Source organism: Wyeomyia smithii, chromosome 2 (assembly GCF_029784165.1).
Source record: "Wyeomyia smithii strain HCP4-BCI-WySm-NY-G18 chromosome 2, ASM2978416v1, whole genome shotgun sequence".
Classification (NCBI taxonomy): Eukaryota; Metazoa; Arthropoda; class Insecta; order Diptera; family Culicidae; genus Wyeomyia; species Wyeomyia smithii.
In genome coordinates this window covers 280329434-280348425 of record NC_073695.1, presented here as the reverse complement: position 1 = coordinate 280348425, position 18992 = coordinate 280329434, and the positions used below count along the sequence as shown (strand labels likewise).

Genomic DNA, 18992 nt, shown 5'->3' with positions numbered 1-18992 from the left:
TGTTATTTGCCCATTTTTCGCTGCTAAAGCAGTTTATAGACGAAGCAAATATTTGATATTTTTGACACGGATTTTATTTTGAGCAAATAAATTTCGTACCGAAAATATTACTAAATATTTGTTTCGTCTCATGCCTGCTAAACATATACACCAAAATTTCTTTCTATGGTTCAGCAAAGTACTTTGCTGAAAGCGTATCAGCAAACCACTTGTTTACTGATTTACAGCATTTGTTTCAAAATGTTGCTGTAATTCAGTTCTACAATTCACTGAATTTTGTTCAGTAATTTCATTTTTACTGTAAACAATCAATCAATTTACTGAAAACCAGTAATCGATTCAGTGATTCACGAAAATACAGCAAAATTATTTGCTGAACACTAAACAGTAATTTATAGGGATGAGAGATACTGACAAAAGTATCGATACTTTGGTATCGCGATACTTCAATGAATTTCGATACCAGGTATAGGAGTATCGGTTGAAGAATTATCGATATTCGATGCTTCGATAGTATCCAAAAAAAACTGTAACCGCTAAACCTGCAAAATATATTCTGATTTGCGAAATTTTATTGCTGATTAACCAGCAAGTAGTATTTTGTTTCACTGAACATGCAGCAAATGATTTGTCACTTTTATGCAATTGATTATAACTGAATATTCAGCAAATTTTGTTTTGCTGATGTTTTGCAAAAAAAAATTGTGTGTAGACAAATGTCTTTTTCATCTTCACCTGTAACTACACATTCGTATTAAGAGGTAATATCTACCAAAAAAAATTTTTTTCGTCATTTTTTTTATTGGCCTAAATCATGCTAAAACTATCCAAGAATCAAAATCTACATCGCCCAAATACAGATCTAAACTCAAAGTTCGTTTAAATCAATTTTTACCGAACAACTTTTATACTCCAAAATCACATTTTTCGTTTAATTTGGCGATGCTCATTTTCCTTTTTATTTTGAAGTAGAGAGGTAGCGTCTCTACAGAACGTGTTTACTCACAACTTCCCTTTGTTTAGTCGGTCAGCCGTTCTCGTTGTGTACATTCTTTGTTTGAGTTTTTCTATACTTTTCAACTGTGAGTTATATTCAAAAGTACTTAAAAATAAATGACAAGTTTGAGTTTTGCGTGGGATCGGGCGCCAACTGTGCCAAAGTCGCTGAGCATCGCATGTCTGATATCGCGAAAGAGGCTAGGCGCAGCCATACATCAGATGACAAAAAGGAAGAAGAGGAAGATAAAACCCAGGAAGGACAACTTTACGGCGCAGAGATAGCTGACTGAAAGTTGAAAAAATCATTAGGGGCTTTATTATTGCGATTCTTTAGATTTATAGCATTTTTAAACTTTAAACGCGTTTTTCTCAAAACCATGTTTTCAAAATCGGCGAGCAGTAGAACTGAAAAAGTTTACATCCGATTGACTTGAAATTTTAACTGTAGCTTCTTCATTAGATTATCTAGTGAAGTACACATGATTTTAGTGATTGATTGACAACAACTGAAGTTATAAACATTCAAATTCGATTTTTTTTGTCAAACCTTTCTTTTTCAAACCGTTGCCATTTTGCGAATAAAAATTCTAAAAATATAATCATGTGCTACACATTACACTTTTTTGTCCACTTTCACTATTTAATTCTATCACTTTTCACTTATCACTTGCATATACGTATTTCAACGCTTACTTAGAGCCTTCGTCAGTGCTTATTTGTCCAAATAAATAGTGAAAGTGTATAAAAAAGTGTAATGTGTAGTGTAAATTTTCTATCGAGACGCCTCGAACAGAAAATAAATTATAATCATGTGCACTTCACTAGCAACACTTATGTAGATAATGAAAAAAATTTGTTTTGGTTATAGGTGGCGTTGGGCACGACTTCTACTGCTCGCCGCGGAACAACTTAAAAAGAAGCGGTTCACGGCAATCGCTGCACAGCCGCCATTTTGTAACAAAAATAGCATTAAAATTATTTTTTCTATTCTGCAAAAGTTGCTCAATCCAATGATATATTATTTATATACCGTACATCTTACATGTCTTGTAAAAAATTCATGAAAAAAGTCTTGTTTTTTGAGCATTTGGTAGATATTACCCCTTGAGCGTGCAGTGTTGACATAATAATTATATCATACTAACTGATCCGTCAAACGTCAAGCTGGCACAAATTATATCGGATGTAAATGATTCTCTTTAACGTTATCCCTCTTGGTCGTTTTGTGGGCCCAAACTTATTTCGGAGTCTTGGCTTTTAGTGCCTATGTGAGAAAACGGAGATCAGATCAGATCAGATCAACTCAACCGTAGCCTAAACAGTCGGGCGGAAATAACAGCTATAACCCACCTGTCCAGAACATGTACTCTCCACAGTAGGGATAACATCTGACCGAAGTTAGAAATCAGGACACCTTTTTCGGTGCAATTTTGATCTAAGCTTGTATTCTTAAAGGCATAAATTATTATAACTCATTGTGTATATGTGATTTGCGCCTACATACTTATTTACTTATTTGACATATTTCTTAGGCGATCCAATTTGGTTACATTCGTTGTTTTGCTTTCGTCTCGATTAGACGCAAATTGTTCAACTCTGCTTAATTCGCAAAATAACAATACACGAGTTATCGTACGGGTGTTTTTTTGTCGGTTAGTTCTTGTGCAGAGCGATAACAATAGGCTGCAGTATATCGGCAGAAACATCTTCTGCACACTGGTAGGGGCAGGCTACCCCGCCAGTGATCCGATACGCAGCTGATATATCAGCAAGAAAAATTCCCCCGCACCGCTGTTACCCCGCTAGCAGCACGGACCACCATACGATCGAGCGAGTGGAAATCAACAACAAGTTGCATCTACAAGACCACGGCCACTGTGTTACAACACGAAGCTGGATCGTCATTGTTTGTTCTGCGGAGATACACTTCCAGATTGATCCTATTAGCAGCTGAGAGGTCGTGACTTAGACGTTCGGTGAAGTATTCACTTTAGAATTATTATCATTATTAATATTATTACTGTCAATATTATTATTATTATTATTGTTGTTATCACTATTATTATTATTATTAGTATTAGTATTATTACTATTGTTATTATTATTACTGTCTTTTTTTTATTTGATCCATTGTAGTTTGAAATATTTTTTTTTTTTAATTTAATACCAACTATTTGATCCCCCCCCCCACACATTCGAATATTTATCGTTTGTGTGCGGTAGAGCGTAACGCTCCCGCAAAATGGACGACATGCAGGTGCAACTTTTCCCTGATGTGGAAAAAAATGGAGAAGAAATTGAAATTTCCCCCAGCAGTTCTCCCTTACCTTCCCCTGTACCATCCCCGCTACCTAGCCCTGTACCAAGGGTACCGGAAATACGGGTAAAAGCTTACCCAGATGCCGCTAGCGGTCCCTACGTTGTTTACTTCCGGCCCATAAAAAAACCTTTGAAAATAATTCAAATAGGCAAAGACCTGGCAAAACAGTTTCCGGCCGTAACCGAGATTACGAAGGTGAGGCCGAACAAACTGCGAGTTGTCGTGAGTAGCTTGAAGCAAGCAAACGAGCTCTTTACAAGGGAGTACCACGTGTACATCCCTGCCAAGGACGTGGAGATCGACGGTGTGGTTACCGAAGGAAGCCTCACGGTCGATGACATTTTGCGTCACGGGGTTGGCTGTTTCAAGAACCCCCTGATTCAAAATGTAAAGATACTGGATGTCAAGCAATTGCATTCAGTATCCATCGAAGAAGGGAAGAAGAAATTCCTCCCTTCGGATTCCTTCCGGGTGACATTCGCCGGATCCGCACTGCCGAGCTAAATAGCTTTGGACAGGGTTCGTCTGCCTGTACGCCTGTTTGTACCGCGGGTCATGCATTGCCAAAATTGCAAGCAGTTAGGTCATACAGCCACCTACTGCTGCAACAAGGCACGCTGCAGCAAGTGCGGAGGCAATCATGCTGAAGCCGCTTGCAGTGAGGATACTGAAAAGTGTCTTTACTGCGAAGGAACTCGGCATGACCTCTCGGCGTGTCCCGCGTACAAACAGCGCGAGGAAAAAATTAAGCGTTCCCTCAAGGAACGATCAAAGCGCTCTTTTGCAGAAATGCTTAAGAGGGCTGAGCCACCCTCGACAGGAAACATCTTTTCCTTTTTGCCAACCGATGAGGGTACATCTGACGATCCCCTCGAAGGGTGTTCTTATGCCTTATGCCAGAGGGATCTAGGAAGAGGAGAATGCTCAACTCTCCTAATCTTTCTCGCAAAGGTCGTAAGATAACCCCCAGCGGAATGACCAATAAGACAACACAAAAAGGAAGCGGTGAAGAAAAACCGAAGCAAGTACCCCCCGGTTTTAATTTCAAATCAAACCAGGAGTACCCACCGCTTCCTGAGGCACCAAAAACCCCTCGTGCACCCATTTCTCGATCAGAAGACATAGAAGAAACAGGGTTCATAAATTCTCTGATATTGTGGACTGGATATTTGAAACATTCAACATACCAGATCCCCTTCAAAACATTCTTCTTGCCCTTCTCCCTACAGTGAAAACCTTTTTGAAGCAACTCACAGCAACTTGGTCCCTCATTTCAGCTATCGCATCTTTCGATGACTAATACGTCGAAAGAGGTTAGGAATTTTGTCACTGTGTTACAGTGGAACTGCAGAAGTATCATCCCCAAATTTGCTTTATTTTCACATTTGATAAACACATACAATTGTGACGCGTTCGCGCTCTGTAAAACTTTTCTCAATTCAAATGACCAACTTAATTTCCACGATTTTAACATCATTCGTCGAGATCGAGACTCACACGGTGGAGGGGTACTTTTAGGGATCAAAAAGTGATATTCTTTTTCAGAATCGACCTCCCCTCGATCTCGAATATTGAAGTTGTTGCTATTCAAACAAATATGAATGGAAAAGGCCTATGCCTTGTTTCGTTATATATTCCCCCATCCGCGCGGATTGAACAGAAGCAACTCCTTGATATAGCAGAATTGCTTCCCGCACCTTTTTTGATTTTGGGAGATTTTAACTCTCACTGTTCGCTATGGGGGTCGCTGTACGACGACAACCGATCTTCTTTAATTTGTAACTTGATCGACGACTTCAATATGACACTTTTGAATACTGGGGAAGCGACACGTGTACCTAATCCTCCAGCACGTTAAAGCGTGCTTGACCCATCCCTCTGCTCGACATCACTAGCGTTAGATTGCCAGTGAAAAGTAATCAACGATCCCCACGGTAGTGATCATCTTCCAATCGTTATGGTTCAACTTCCCCGAACCCAATCAATATTTCCTACGACCTTGCACGTCATATTGATTGGAAGCGTTATGAGTCTATTATAGCGGAATCTATCGAGACTCACGAGGAACTTCCTCCGGAGGAAGAATACGCGTTCTTAGCTGGCTTGATAATCGACGCCACGACTCAAGCTCAGACGAAACCGATACCCGGGGTAACGATTAGACAGCGCCCTCCCAACAAATGGTGGGACAAAGAGTGCTCTGAGCTGTACGCGCGAAGGTCCGCGGCGTATAAGGACTACCGGGAGTACGGCACTGTCAACCTACTTCGAAAGTACGAGGCACTGGGCAGGCAGATGAAGAGCTTAGTAAAGGCGAAAAAACGCGGGTACTGGCGGCGGTTCGTAAACGCGTTGTCCAGGGAAACAGCGATGAGCACTATTTGGGATACCGCCAGGCGCATGCGGAACCGTGACGTTTCGAATGAAAGCGAGGAGTATTCAGATCGCTGGATACTCGATTTTGCCAAAAAGGTCTGTCCAGACTCTGTACCGGAACAGAAAACCTTTCGCGACGCGTTATTGGTAACTACGGAAGAGCCTCCATTTTCGATGTTGGAATTTTCAATGGCTCTCCTGTCGTGCAACAATAAGGCTCCAGGGTTAGATAGAATAAAATTCAACCTGTTGAAGAATCTACCCGACTCTGCAAAAAGACGCTTGTTGAATTTGTTCAACAAGTTTCTTGAGCTAAATATTGTTCCGCATGACTGGAGGGAGGTAAAAGTCATTGCTATTCGGAAACCCGGGAAACCTGCCTCTGATCACAATTCATATAGGCCGATTGCGATGCTCTCTTGCCTCCGGAAATTAATGGAGAAAATGATCCTCTTACGGTTAGACAAATGGGTCGAAACAAACGGTTTACTTTCAGATACTCAATTTGGCTTTCGCCGGGGCAAAGGGACGAACGATTGCCTAGCGTTGCTTTCTTCTGAAATTCAACTCGCATTTGCTCGAAAAGAGCAAATGGCTTCTGCGTTCTTGGATATTAAGGGGGCTTTTGACTCTGTCTCTGTAGAAGTTTTAAGCGAGAACTTCATTCGCAGGGACTTACACCAAATTTGAATAACTTTTTGCTCAATTTGTTGTCAGAAAAGCATATGTATTTCTCACATGGCGATTCGACAACTTCCCGAATTAATACATGGGCCTTCCCCAGGGCTCATGTTTAAGTCCTCTCTTATATAATTTTTACGTCAATGACATCGATGAATGTCTTGCAAATTCATGCACGCTAAGGCAACTTGCAGACGATAGCGTTGTATCCATTACTGGTAGCGAGGCTAGTGATCTGCAAGGACCATTGCAAGATACCTTAGACAATTTGTCTGAATGGGCTCTTAAGCTGGGTATCGAATTCTCTCCGGAGAAAACTGAGTTGGTCGTTTTTTCTAGGAAGCATAACCCAGCTCAGCTGCAGCTCCTACTAACGGGTAAAACGATCTCTCAGGTTTTAGTCGCTAAATATCTCGGGGTCTGGTTCGACTCTAAATGCACCTGGGCTTGTCATATTAGGTATCTGACACGAAAATGCCAACAGAGGATTAATTTTCTTCGTACGATTACCGGAACCTGGTGGGGTGCCCACCCAGGGACCTTCTAATTTTATACCAAACAACGATATTGTCAGTTCTTGAGTACGGCTGTTTCTGCTTTCGCTCCGCCGCGAACACGCACATTATAAAATTAGAGAGAATACAATATCGTTGTTTGCGTATTGCCTTGGGTTGCATGCAGTCGACCCATACGATGAGTCTTGAAGTGTTAGCGGGTATTCTTCCGTTGATACATAGTTTTTGGAATCTCTCTTACCGGTTCTAATTCGATGCACAGTTATGAACCCATTATTAATTGAAAACTTCGAGAGGTTGGTCGACCTTCAATCTCAATCCAGATTTATGACTTCATATTTTGACTATATGGCTCAAGATATTAATCCTTCTTCATACGATTCCTCCAATGTCGCACTTTTAGATACTTCTAATAATGCTATATTCTTCGACACCACCATGAAACAAGACATTTCTGGTATCCCGGATCAATTGCGACCCCAAGAGATCCCTAAGATTTTTTCCAATAAGTTTAAACATGTTAGTTATGATAAAAGGTTTTACACTGACGGATCTAATCAAGATGAGTCCACTGGCTTCGGTGTTTTCCACGAAAATTTTACCACCTCCTACAAACTCGATGCTCCTGCTTCCGTGTACGTCGCAGAACTTGCTGCTATTCAGTACTCTCTTGGAATCATCGAAACCCTACCCATAGACCACTACTTCATCTTCACAGATAGTCTCAGTGCCATTGAGGCTCTGCGATCGATGAAGCCTGTGAAGCACATCCCGTATTTCCTGGGGAAAATACGGCGGTTTTTAAGTGCTTCAACAGATAAAAATTACCGGGTTACCTTAGCGTGGGTCCCTTCTCATTGCTCGATTCCGGGTAACGAAAAGGCTGACTCTTTAGCTAAGGTGGGTGCTATTGACGGCGATATTTATGAAAGACCATTTGCTTATGATGAATTTTATAGCATTTTGCGTCAGAGAACACTCAACAGTTGGCAATCATCATGGAACTCAGATGAACTGGGACGGTGGCTACATTCCATTTTTCCTAAGGTATCGACGAAAGCATGGTTCAAGGGGTTGGATGTCGGTCGGGACTTCATTCGCGTGATGTCCAGACTTATGTCCAATCACTACACGTTAAACACGCATCTCTTTCGTATAGGGCTTGTAGACAGTAATCACTGCGTTTGTGGCGATGGCTACCATGACATCGAGCATGTTGTTTGGTCGTGTACCGAATACTGTGGTGTTAGGTCCGAGCTTATAGATTCCCTTCGGGCCCGAGGAAAACAACCGAACGTACCCGTTAGAGACATTCTGGGAAGCGGTGATCTCCAGTACATGACACAGCTATACTGCTTTCTGAAAAACGCTGTCATTAAAATTCAAAATTTTCTTTGTCTATTTGTCAGATTAAGGATACAAATATGCTATGCTGAAGACACGGAAACGAAGAGCCCGCATCTATGCTTACACAAATATTTTGAACCCACAACAAACAAGAATACAATTGCTCTACCAGTTGAAAAACAAAGTTCCAAAATAGTTTTAAGTCAAAATCGTATCTCCCCTCCTCTCAGCTTAAATCCCCACTAGCTCGTAGTCGGCCGCGAGAGTAAAAAAAGGCCTCCCTCTTTTCCCTGCTAACGTAGAATTAATACCAATCGTACTTGGCTCGGTAAAACAGAAAATGTATCGTGCCGTGTCAAATAAACTAATTTTAAACTAAAAAAAAAAACAATTTGATTAGGAAACTTTGAATAATAAGAATGTCGCTTTGATAATTCAGCACACGTAAACTGTTTCAAATTGAACTTAACAATTAGCGGATGTTTAACTGTTACAACACCTAGATGATTTCTCTCGTCACTTCGTTAAGATTCAACCAAAGAAATCAATCGTTCGCAGTAACCGCTGTGTCCTGGAATCGAAAAAAGTTACTGATTTTCAATAGTTCTGCATATTATTGCCACACTACAAAATTGAAAATCCTAAAAAAAATCAGAACAAATGCTCTAATATGAAAAATAAATCAGGACGCTCGAATAATATCTCAGAATCAGGCATGTACTGTTAAATCAGGACGGATGGTATCCCTATTTCACCGTCTGGTGGTTTTGATGAAACAGAATGTTTGCTAAACGGGAGTGAGGCTTGGTATAGTTAACTTGGCGTTGAGAACAAGGAAATTGAGCTCGAGCCATAATATTTCAAATGCTTACTTCTTTTTTCTTTAGCTCTCTAAATTCTTAGTCGGGTATTAGGGTGATACCTAAAAAAATATTCATTAGATATTGTTCACTGTCTATGCACAGACATTTTCAACCTTTCAATTACAGGATTTGAAATTTTCCAAATTCATTGTTCATTAGTTTTATGGTCAAATCTAAACTGTAAAACCTGAGATGTAGAACTATTACAATGATTGAAGTGAAATAAAATAATTATTATTCCAATTGAAAAATATTCTTTTATATCAATCATTTTATATCGATTTTTGAATCAACTGAGCAGAAACGCTCGTGTGCCACCCCTGGCATTAGGAACGCTTTCTGGGAAAAATGAAGGGTGAGAACAACTGGAGTCATAAACTGTTTCCTTCCACTTGATTGCTAACCTAGGCACAACTTTAAGTTGGTGTGTAGCTTGGTGCTAGCAAGTTCTTCGCAATCCGAAAGAGACAACGAAATGTGGCGGTGCTACATTTCCAAATGTGACTCGAACAAAGTTTCCGGTTCTCGATGGAGATGCCTGATACCAATGATTTTGAAACTCGTCGCTAGAAGGTAAAAGTTTACTTGTTTGTTTTTCCTCAGCGGTATGCCTGAAAACAGCAGTATGGCGCCAGAAGCGCAGAATATTATGCTTGGAATAAATTTAACATTTAATTTTCTCGTCTTATGCGGACGTATAACGATTTAGTTATCAACTTTAAGGTATTTTTCCTCTGTTTCTAGTTTCTACTACTTGGGATAGCAACAGCTTGAGATTTAAGTTCGAACAATTGCATTGTGCAAGTTAAAGTAAAACTGCATATGTTTTCGGTATTATTAGTACAAATTCAGCTGTGACACACCAAAACATGAACAAATATTATAGCAGTCCACGGTGCTCCCATAAACCATTATTTAAAAAATGCAGCAAAAGATCTGACACCATTTAATTCGCTATGAAGTATTGAAACCCTGATCAAAATTTTTAAAATTGCCATACGGTACATTTTTGAGTAAGGCCCTTTTGAAGGTCGTAAAATACAAAAAGTGATATGGAAACGGATATTCCACTAATTGTAGATATCATAAATATATAATACTTGGGATATGTTAGAAGTTGTTTTATGAAATGGTGGTTGAAATTCGTGCTTTACAATGAGTATTTTGTCGTTTTTATATCCCTTTTTGTATTCCACGTTGAAGGACATGAAATATAAAGAGCCTTTCTCAAAACTGTACCGTACGAAAAAAATTTTGACCACAGGGTACGTCTTAACGAATTAAATGGTGTACTCAGATCTTCCATGGCTCTTTTTATAATAATAGTCTGTGGGAGCACCGTGAGTCAAATACAGTAACAGTTGACATTTGGCACCCTGGAAAAAGCATTTTGACTATTAATAACTGTGCATAAACATACTGGTGAGAGAATGAATATGTTTCATTTCGGAATATACTGAAAGGGTGGTATTACACCTCTTTTTTGCTTTAATGGCTTATCTCAAAAAGCTGAAGATAAACATTCCACACAGGCTTCAGACTGCATACCTATATTTATTGTGAACTATCGACCATTTTCAGCTGATTCTTGGATAATGAAACCTAATATCGGCTGCTTAAAGATTCAAAAGTTTGATAACATACACTGTAAAAAATTGACTATTATACGTCACGTAAATTATCTCATTTAAATTTCAGTTGCTTCTGGCGTAAACAATGATTTTGTTTGGAAATTATCTGCAACATTATTTAAAGTTACCTGGAATATTATGCAATTTTCTATTATAAATAAACGAAGGACTGTGTACGTTTGATTTTTCATCTTTACTTTCTTCTTTCCGATGACAGTAAAATTATCAGAAATATGTTTCCAAAAATAATAAAATTATTATGCAATCCAGGAACTAACGCTTGAGTAGAAAACCACAAAACTCAGTTTCTCACCAGGAAAACAATATTACAAAAGTTGTACTGAATTTACTGTGAGGACCCCTGAACTAAACGTCTACTGTTTACGTACCCACTCAATAGCATGACTATTTAAAAAAAATGCAGAATACATGAAGATCAATTTGATTCAAAATCCGTTTCCTGATGGTATGCATGAATGTATGCATGCATCCCTCTACCTTCAGAATGTCCTAAAATTATTCCAGTTTTTTAGTTTATTCAATTTACAAAAATACCATATGCAATTAAAGTAATTAAGTCACAAATTTGCGTTCTGATGCAGAGAGCTCCAATGCACTGTAACATGTATACCGCCAACTGAACGAACCCTTGAATTTTCGAATAATTACCATTTTCGGAAAACATTCGCAGGTGTGGGCTACTCAAATATTATGCAGGCAACAGACTACCGAAGAAAGGCACTTGTTCATTGCTACACGATAGAAACATTGACTTATACATGCAGGGACTACACAGCCTCTTCAGGTTTACTGGAGACCACTGAAGAGCAGTTTTCCACCGGGAAATTCATTAGTGACCGGATTGCAAATTCTCTTTGAGCACACCATATGTTTTGCATTGAGTGGGAAATGTAATCCAGCTGCACTATTCTTGGGAGTGCACGAAGGCTGGTAACGAGATGCACTTCAGCTTCTGCTCTTCGAAGCAAGTTAATTGGATAAATGAAACGAGAGGATCAGCTTCGGCGATAGCGGTTGCTGTGCGGTGAGCTGGACATTCTGTGCCGCAGACAAACGTGGGAGCCGGGACAAGTTTTCCGAATGTTTGAATAAATTTAACTATTTAATGAGCTTGTTATTTGCGGAAACCTTTAACTCCGGAAGAACAGTCACTGTTGTCGTTGGTGGTGTTTTGGTATATGACTACTGGGGAATTGCTGGAGGATCTTTCTGAGCGCAAGGGAGTAAGCGAATGCTCTACTTGAATTGGAATCGTACGCCTAAACACGCGCAACTTTGGCTGCATATTGTGAAATATGATGAAGAATCTATTTTATTAGGTCAAGTATGAAATTTGCAATAATATCTGGCTTCTGTCAAGTATGCGATCGTCCAACTGAGTATAACAAGTATTTTGCACAACTATTGCTTTCATTTTACAATAAATTGCATACTTAGTGGATGGAAGATACAAAACTATGAACACGAGGAACGCAAGCTGAACAATTCTACAAAAACCGGTCCCCATTTGATTCGACCGTTAATTTGGCCGAAACTTTTTATAAATGTTTCAATGAGTAAAACATGCAATTTTGTGCTATTGTTTTTTTAATCACAACTCACCTTTGAGAAGCTTTGTGAAAATATGGTCAGCGTGCGACCAGACCGAGTTTTCAACACCAGTGGATGTAAGAACTAATAATCTATCTTTCATGAAAAAAAGAAATCATTTAAACGGTTCATAATGATATTGTACTTTCTATTTCTACTACGTAAACAATACTGTTCTGACTACAAGATACCTTTGCGTTTAGTCCTCCACATTAATCTTTTGCTTGACATAAACCCAGAGAGCCGAAATGAAACCAAATGCACAGCGTTTTTCCTTATATTTGGCAGACGAGCGACATTAGCATATAGTTAACCACATCAAAAATCAACAGAACTGTTACTTAGACTTTTTATTTACGAACATTTATGATAATTTCTGTGTGACTGAACCATTGAATTCAGTGGAATTATGGAAAAATGAGGCGTATCACACGGCAATCGAATACTCTTTATTTATACATGCGCACCAAAAACCCAACGACTATGAATACGAGGAAGTCCTTGAAGATGGAAAGGCAAATTATGAGAATATTCGCAATAGATTAAACAATGTTAACTGGCAATTTATTCTTAAGAATAGAAGAAATGTTGACGTGGCGGTGGATACTTTTTATGAAGTTTTATTTGATATAATTAAACAGGAAATACCTCTGAAGAAGTAGTTCGTGTGTCGGGGGCACTCTCGAGCCCCTTCGAAACCCGAAGAGGGCTGAGGCAAGGTGATGGTCTCTCGTGCCTACTGTTCAACATTGCCCTGGAAGGCGTCATTAGAAGAGCGGGGATTAACACGAGTGGCACGATATTCCAGTCGGTTCAACTGTTTGGTTTCGCCGACGATATTGACATTGTGGCTCGGACCTTTGTGAAGATGGCGGATACGTACATCGGACTAAAGGCTGAAGCCAAACGGATTGGACTGGTCATCAATGCATCGAAGACGAAGTACATGAAAGGAAGGGGCTCACGTGAAGACAGTAACAGTATCAGTAACCTCCCACCTCGAGTTCAAATTGGTGGTGATGAAATCGAGGTGGTCGATGAGTTCGTGTACCTGGGCTCACTGGTAACTGTCGACAACGATACCAGCAGAGAAATTCAACGGCGCATTATGGCAGGAAATCGTGCATACTTTGGTCTCCGGAGGACGCTTCGATCGAGTAGAATTCGCCGCCGCACCAAGTTAACCATCTACAAGACGCTGATCAGACCGGTAGTCCTATACGGGCATGAGACATGGACTATGCTTGTGGAGGACCAACGCGCCCTTGCGGTGTTCGAGCGGAAGGTACTGCGTACCATTTTCGGTGGACTGCAGATGGAAAACGGAGTGTGGAGAAGGCGAATGAACCACGAACTGCAGGAGCTGCTTGGGGAGCCATCTATCGTTCACACCGCTAAGATAGGCAGGCTGTGGTGGGCTGGGCATGTTGTAAGGATGTCAGACGACAGCCCGGTAAAGATGGTTCTTGAAACCAATCCGTCAGGGACGAGACGGAGAGGTGCACAGCGGGCAAGGTGGATCGATCAGGTGGAAGACGACCTGCGGACCCTACGCAGACTGCAGAGCTGGCGAACTGCAGCCATGGACCGAGTGGAATGGAGACGACTCTTACGTACAGCAAAGGCCACACCACGGCTTGGGACTGTTTGGTAAGGTAAGGATGTAGCCGAACTTCCTGAGAGAAGTATTCTACTTAAAAATAAAACATGCTTTTGCCTGTTGCACTCTACTTGGTCTAAAGACGGAGTGAAAAAACATCTCCGACCTACATCCCACGTGACGTCTTCTTGTACCTAAATTCAAAGCGCGTCTCGTGAATTTCCATTTTCTCATTTCTACATCATACTATTTATCTCTCCCCGTTAATACACATACACTCTGAAACACATACACACGAAGAAAATCTTCCTCATTCAAGCAGTAATCGCTTTAGGATCTCATCACCATCAGCATGCAAATATATTCCTGTAATATCAACTTTAATTCAATTATGCGATTACACGGGTGCTGAGAAAATTCATTCGGTAGTGCCTGCAGGGCTCAGTTTGATAATGAACAGAAACGTGAACATGGGAAAATTCTACTTCACATTTTTTTTCATCACAAGAACATGTCTCAGACGAAAAGCATTCTGAGTCTTAAGCTTTTGCCCTTTGCATGCAGGAAAAGTATATATATATATATATATATATATATATATATATATATATATATATATATATATATATATATATATATATATATATATATATATATATATATATATATATATATATATATGTATATATATATATATATATATATATATATATATATATATATATATATATATATATATATAAATATATATATATATATAAATATATATATATATATATATATATATATATATATATATATATATATATATATATATATATATATATATATATATATATATATATATATATATATATATATATATATATATATATATATATTTAAGGCAAACATTTACTGGATGAGATTTCTTCCACAAAATCAGTTCGTTATCGAATTCATTCAGATCACTCTAAAACGATATTTTCTACTTTTTCATTGCAGGATACGATTCTACGCCCAAGACTTCTTTCATGGTACACATTTTCTTAACAAAATGGTTCTGATCCGTGGGTTCCAAAGGAACGTGTTGCCGTGATACCATCTGCCTAATCAAGAATATGACGTTAAGTGCAGACGCTGGAGTGAGAAGCAAACAGATCATCATCCCACCGGTCGGTTTAGCATACTCAACAGTGTCACGTAATCAATGCGGATAGACGAACCTTTTTTGGATTGCTTTTCATAATTTAACTATCTTTTCAGCACTGCCTGTTTTGAAAAATTGTTGTGATGATTTGATCCAATAATATTAATAATTCTTTCAATACGTCCACAACCTGAGAAACGACGGGATTTTTTTTCAGATTACCTTATTGTGTGTTCTTGTTCACTGTTCTATACCGAGCAATGAGAGGGCTGACTCTTTGGTTAAGTTAGGCGCAATAAACGATAAAATATATGTGAGATCGAGTTCCTTCAATGAAATTCTGGCATTTGTGCGACAGAATGAAAACGTTAAGCATTTATTCTAGCTTTGAAAACCCGCCGAAGGGCCACGGAAATCATGCTATTTGGTGTTTTCTAAGGATGGTAGAAAAAGGAAAAAAGTAGACTGAAAAGTCAAATGATTGTATTGAATAGTGAATAAGAGCTAGAGCTTATCGAAAGTCAATTTTTATCCTGCATAATAAATCACAGAGCTCAAGAATACACGACAGAATACGTTATTAAGTTGGCCAAATTATTTTATCATTGCAATGGGGAACTGTGGTTATCTCTAAGGTATCAACGAAAGCATGTTGATGCCAAATCGAAACTAAAAGATGTCTTGTTGAGGACTGACTAACCACACTTGTTCAAAATCGTTTAAAATCTGTCCACGTGGTATATGTGTGGTCCCTAATGTTTTTACTCTTGTAGCTTTACTTGCAAAAAGCTGCCTTGCCGTCCTTGGGGTCAGGGCTACACCAATCCTCATACGCAGATTTGAGTTTGTTGACAGACATATCAAAAGAAATGTTGTTCATTAATTGCAATGTGCGATTATAAACATTTAAAATGTATATAATAGCAATTGGCGGATAAAAATCCGTTCTTCGACATTTTCGTTCTTCGATTCGAAAATTTCTTCTCAGTGTAACCCGTAGTCAAACGTAGAACAAACGTTAGAAAATGAGGACTACCACACCGACGCAGCTCTCGCCGAAGCGGTATAGTAAACGGCAAAGCATTTTTTTTTTCAAAAGCAGAAACTCATTTCCTGAAAGGATTTGGCGGTGATAACAATGAAGGTAACGCCGATCCAAATTTTTACTGATAATAGAGCTTAATGAACAATCAAATTCTTTGAATCCTTCGAGGCACTAGGTATCGGCAGAGTTTCTCCTGTATCATTACAGAGGGGTGAAGGAGCTCAAACATCCATTCCAAACTATGGTTTCGATAAGTGTGGGTAACTTTCAAATGAGAAATTTTAATTAAATTCGTCTCTTTGATAATTGTGAATTTTGTATTGCTTGCTTTTGAGAACTATGAATATACACATTTTTCTGCACCGGTCTGCTGATCGATGGGTGTAAAGTACTTAAAACAGACGTAAAATCCTGGTCCCTTGTATACGTCTAGTGTATGCGAAAACCGATATCTGAACGTTAAAGTTGATAGAACGTCGTCAGCGACATCACCATTACTATCATTGTTGTAGTTGTTAGGGATGATGTTGGTTCAATCCGAAAGAGCCAGTGTTTGCCTTTGCATAAAACATTATGGAAATGATTTCCTTTTCACTTATACTTTAAGCTATGCGATACAGGTTACTCGGACACACATCGTTTGGTTAGACTCACTGAGTAGCATACAGGAAAAAGTGAAGGGCTAGAAGTGCACAGGAAAGAGAAAACCTGAGTTACTTTGGAGAGATGATGGTTTTCAAATTTATGCAGTGACGAAATTGAATTAAAGACCTAATCTTGGTGGTGTTGGCCCAAAGTTTTGGTTACAGGAGAATTAAATTTGCAGATACTGACTTGATACAGAACGCACTGTTAGATGTATCTTTTTTTTAAATCAATAATAGTATATTTGACACAGCACTATACTGTTAGATGTATTGATAGAGTTCTATCTTTGATTATACTAAGTGGCCATTCTGTGTACGTTTAACCAATAAATGCGCACAGTCTTATGGATATACAAAACAGTGAAAAAACACGTTTTACGTATCTCTGTTAATTTGGCCCCCTTACCGACGGTAGGTTATAATTGAGCTTAATTGAATGTGTAAGTAGTCAACAAAATACACACATCAAAATAATATACTGTGGAATGGAATAAAATTGTAAGTGGGATGAAATTGGTCATAACTCCTGATAGAATGTAGTGTCCAAAGATGCTGATCATACAACACTAGATAATGTTTGCGTGTCCTCAAATACAGCTTTTACCAAATTCACTCGAACTGTTTGACGTCGAAACAATTGAAACGAAATATAATATCAATTGGAATCAAATGCAAAACCAAACTTCTAAATATGATCCAACGACCAGAATATGATATAAGGAGAGCTCTGTAGCAGAAAGGTTACAGAGTCCGCTTTGACAAGCGGGTGGTCGTGGGCCCGAAACTTAGTAGAATCATGCTATTTGGTTGTCAAAGGACTTTAGCATGGGTTTACTCTCAGGTCCTCCAACACCATATCCTCGATCTCTTCAGGGAATTGTAATTTTGCCGCGAAATTAGCTAGGGGAACGAGGTTTCGATAAGACTTCTTCCTCTTGATATAATAAGTGCTAGCCACAGTGGAATTTTAAATGACGTCTCACTCCAGGGAATTGTAATTTGGCGATATTGGTAGGATGGAAAAATTTCGGAATAGTAGAGTAGCAAACTTGAAACGAAAAGGTAAAACCTCACCAAAATTAAGTTACCGAAAAAATAAACAATGAATGATTGTCGTACATACGATTGCCATAAGGATGGCCGTAGTAGACGAAAGCGAAACGAAATTGGAAAAAACTGTCCACGTGGTATGTGGATGGCCCCTTATATACCTTTTTAGTTTTCAAAAAACCAAAATTTTTTCATTGCATTATCTTAAAGTACAACATCTTGAGAACATTTTCACAAATTTTCATAAAGATCTGAGAAATAGGGAGAAGGTAAGAGCGATTTGCAGCGTGCCACGCCACGGCCGCATAAGCTAAGCTTGAAACTTTATACACGTTTATCTCGGAATGGTGTTTCTCAAAAAATGACTTTGCCGTGTTTACGATTGCGGTGAAACTACTGAACCGATTTTCTTCATCTTTTTTTAAATGTTCGTTATTAAATTCCTTGGTCGTTGAATGATCGAATTTTGATACACGAAGTTCAACTTTGCCGGAGAGCAATTTTAATGTAATTTTCAGCGCTCAAGACATGTTTTTGCCTTTCTCCTAGAAAGGTATAGCAATCACTGGAAAAACCAAAGGTATAAAAGTGGTCCCAATGGCCGAATGCCATATACGACTCGACCCCTTTCGACGAACTGAGCATTTTCTGTATGTATGTATGTATGTGTGTATGTATGTATGTGTGTGTATGTGAACTTTTTTTTCTCTCTCACTTTTCTCAGAGATGGCTGGACCGATTTTCATAAAATTAATTGCAAATGAAAGGTCTAGTTGTGCCATAGGTTGCTATTGAATTTCATTGAAATCGGATTTTTGGTTAAGAGGTTATGTATCAAAATGTAAAAATCACGAAACATCAATATCTCAGAAACCACATAACCGATTTCAATAAAACTGGTTTCAAATGATCGGGCAAACCCTTAACTTTTAAATTTTGTTATGATTGGACATATGGTTCAAAAGTTATGTAAAGAAAAGTTATCCTGAGGTTGTTTAAACTCACTCATTTTTCTCAGAGATGGCTTACCCGATTTTCACAAAATTAGTGTCAAATGAAAGGTATAGTTGCCCCATAGGTTGCTATTGAATTTCATTGTATTCGGATTGTAACTTTGTACGTTGTTCATAAAAAAGTGAAATCACATAATGAAAGTAAACATATTGACTTTCTCCTAA

General features: G+C 38.8%; 1 protein-coding gene across 12 annotated transcripts in view; it reads right to left on the bottom strand.

Moving 5' to 3' along the window:
* Window positions 1–18992, bottom strand: part of LOC129720673 (limbic system-associated membrane protein) — a 67962-nt gene that overhangs the window by 35362 nt on the left and 13608 nt on the right. The window lies entirely within an intron of this gene.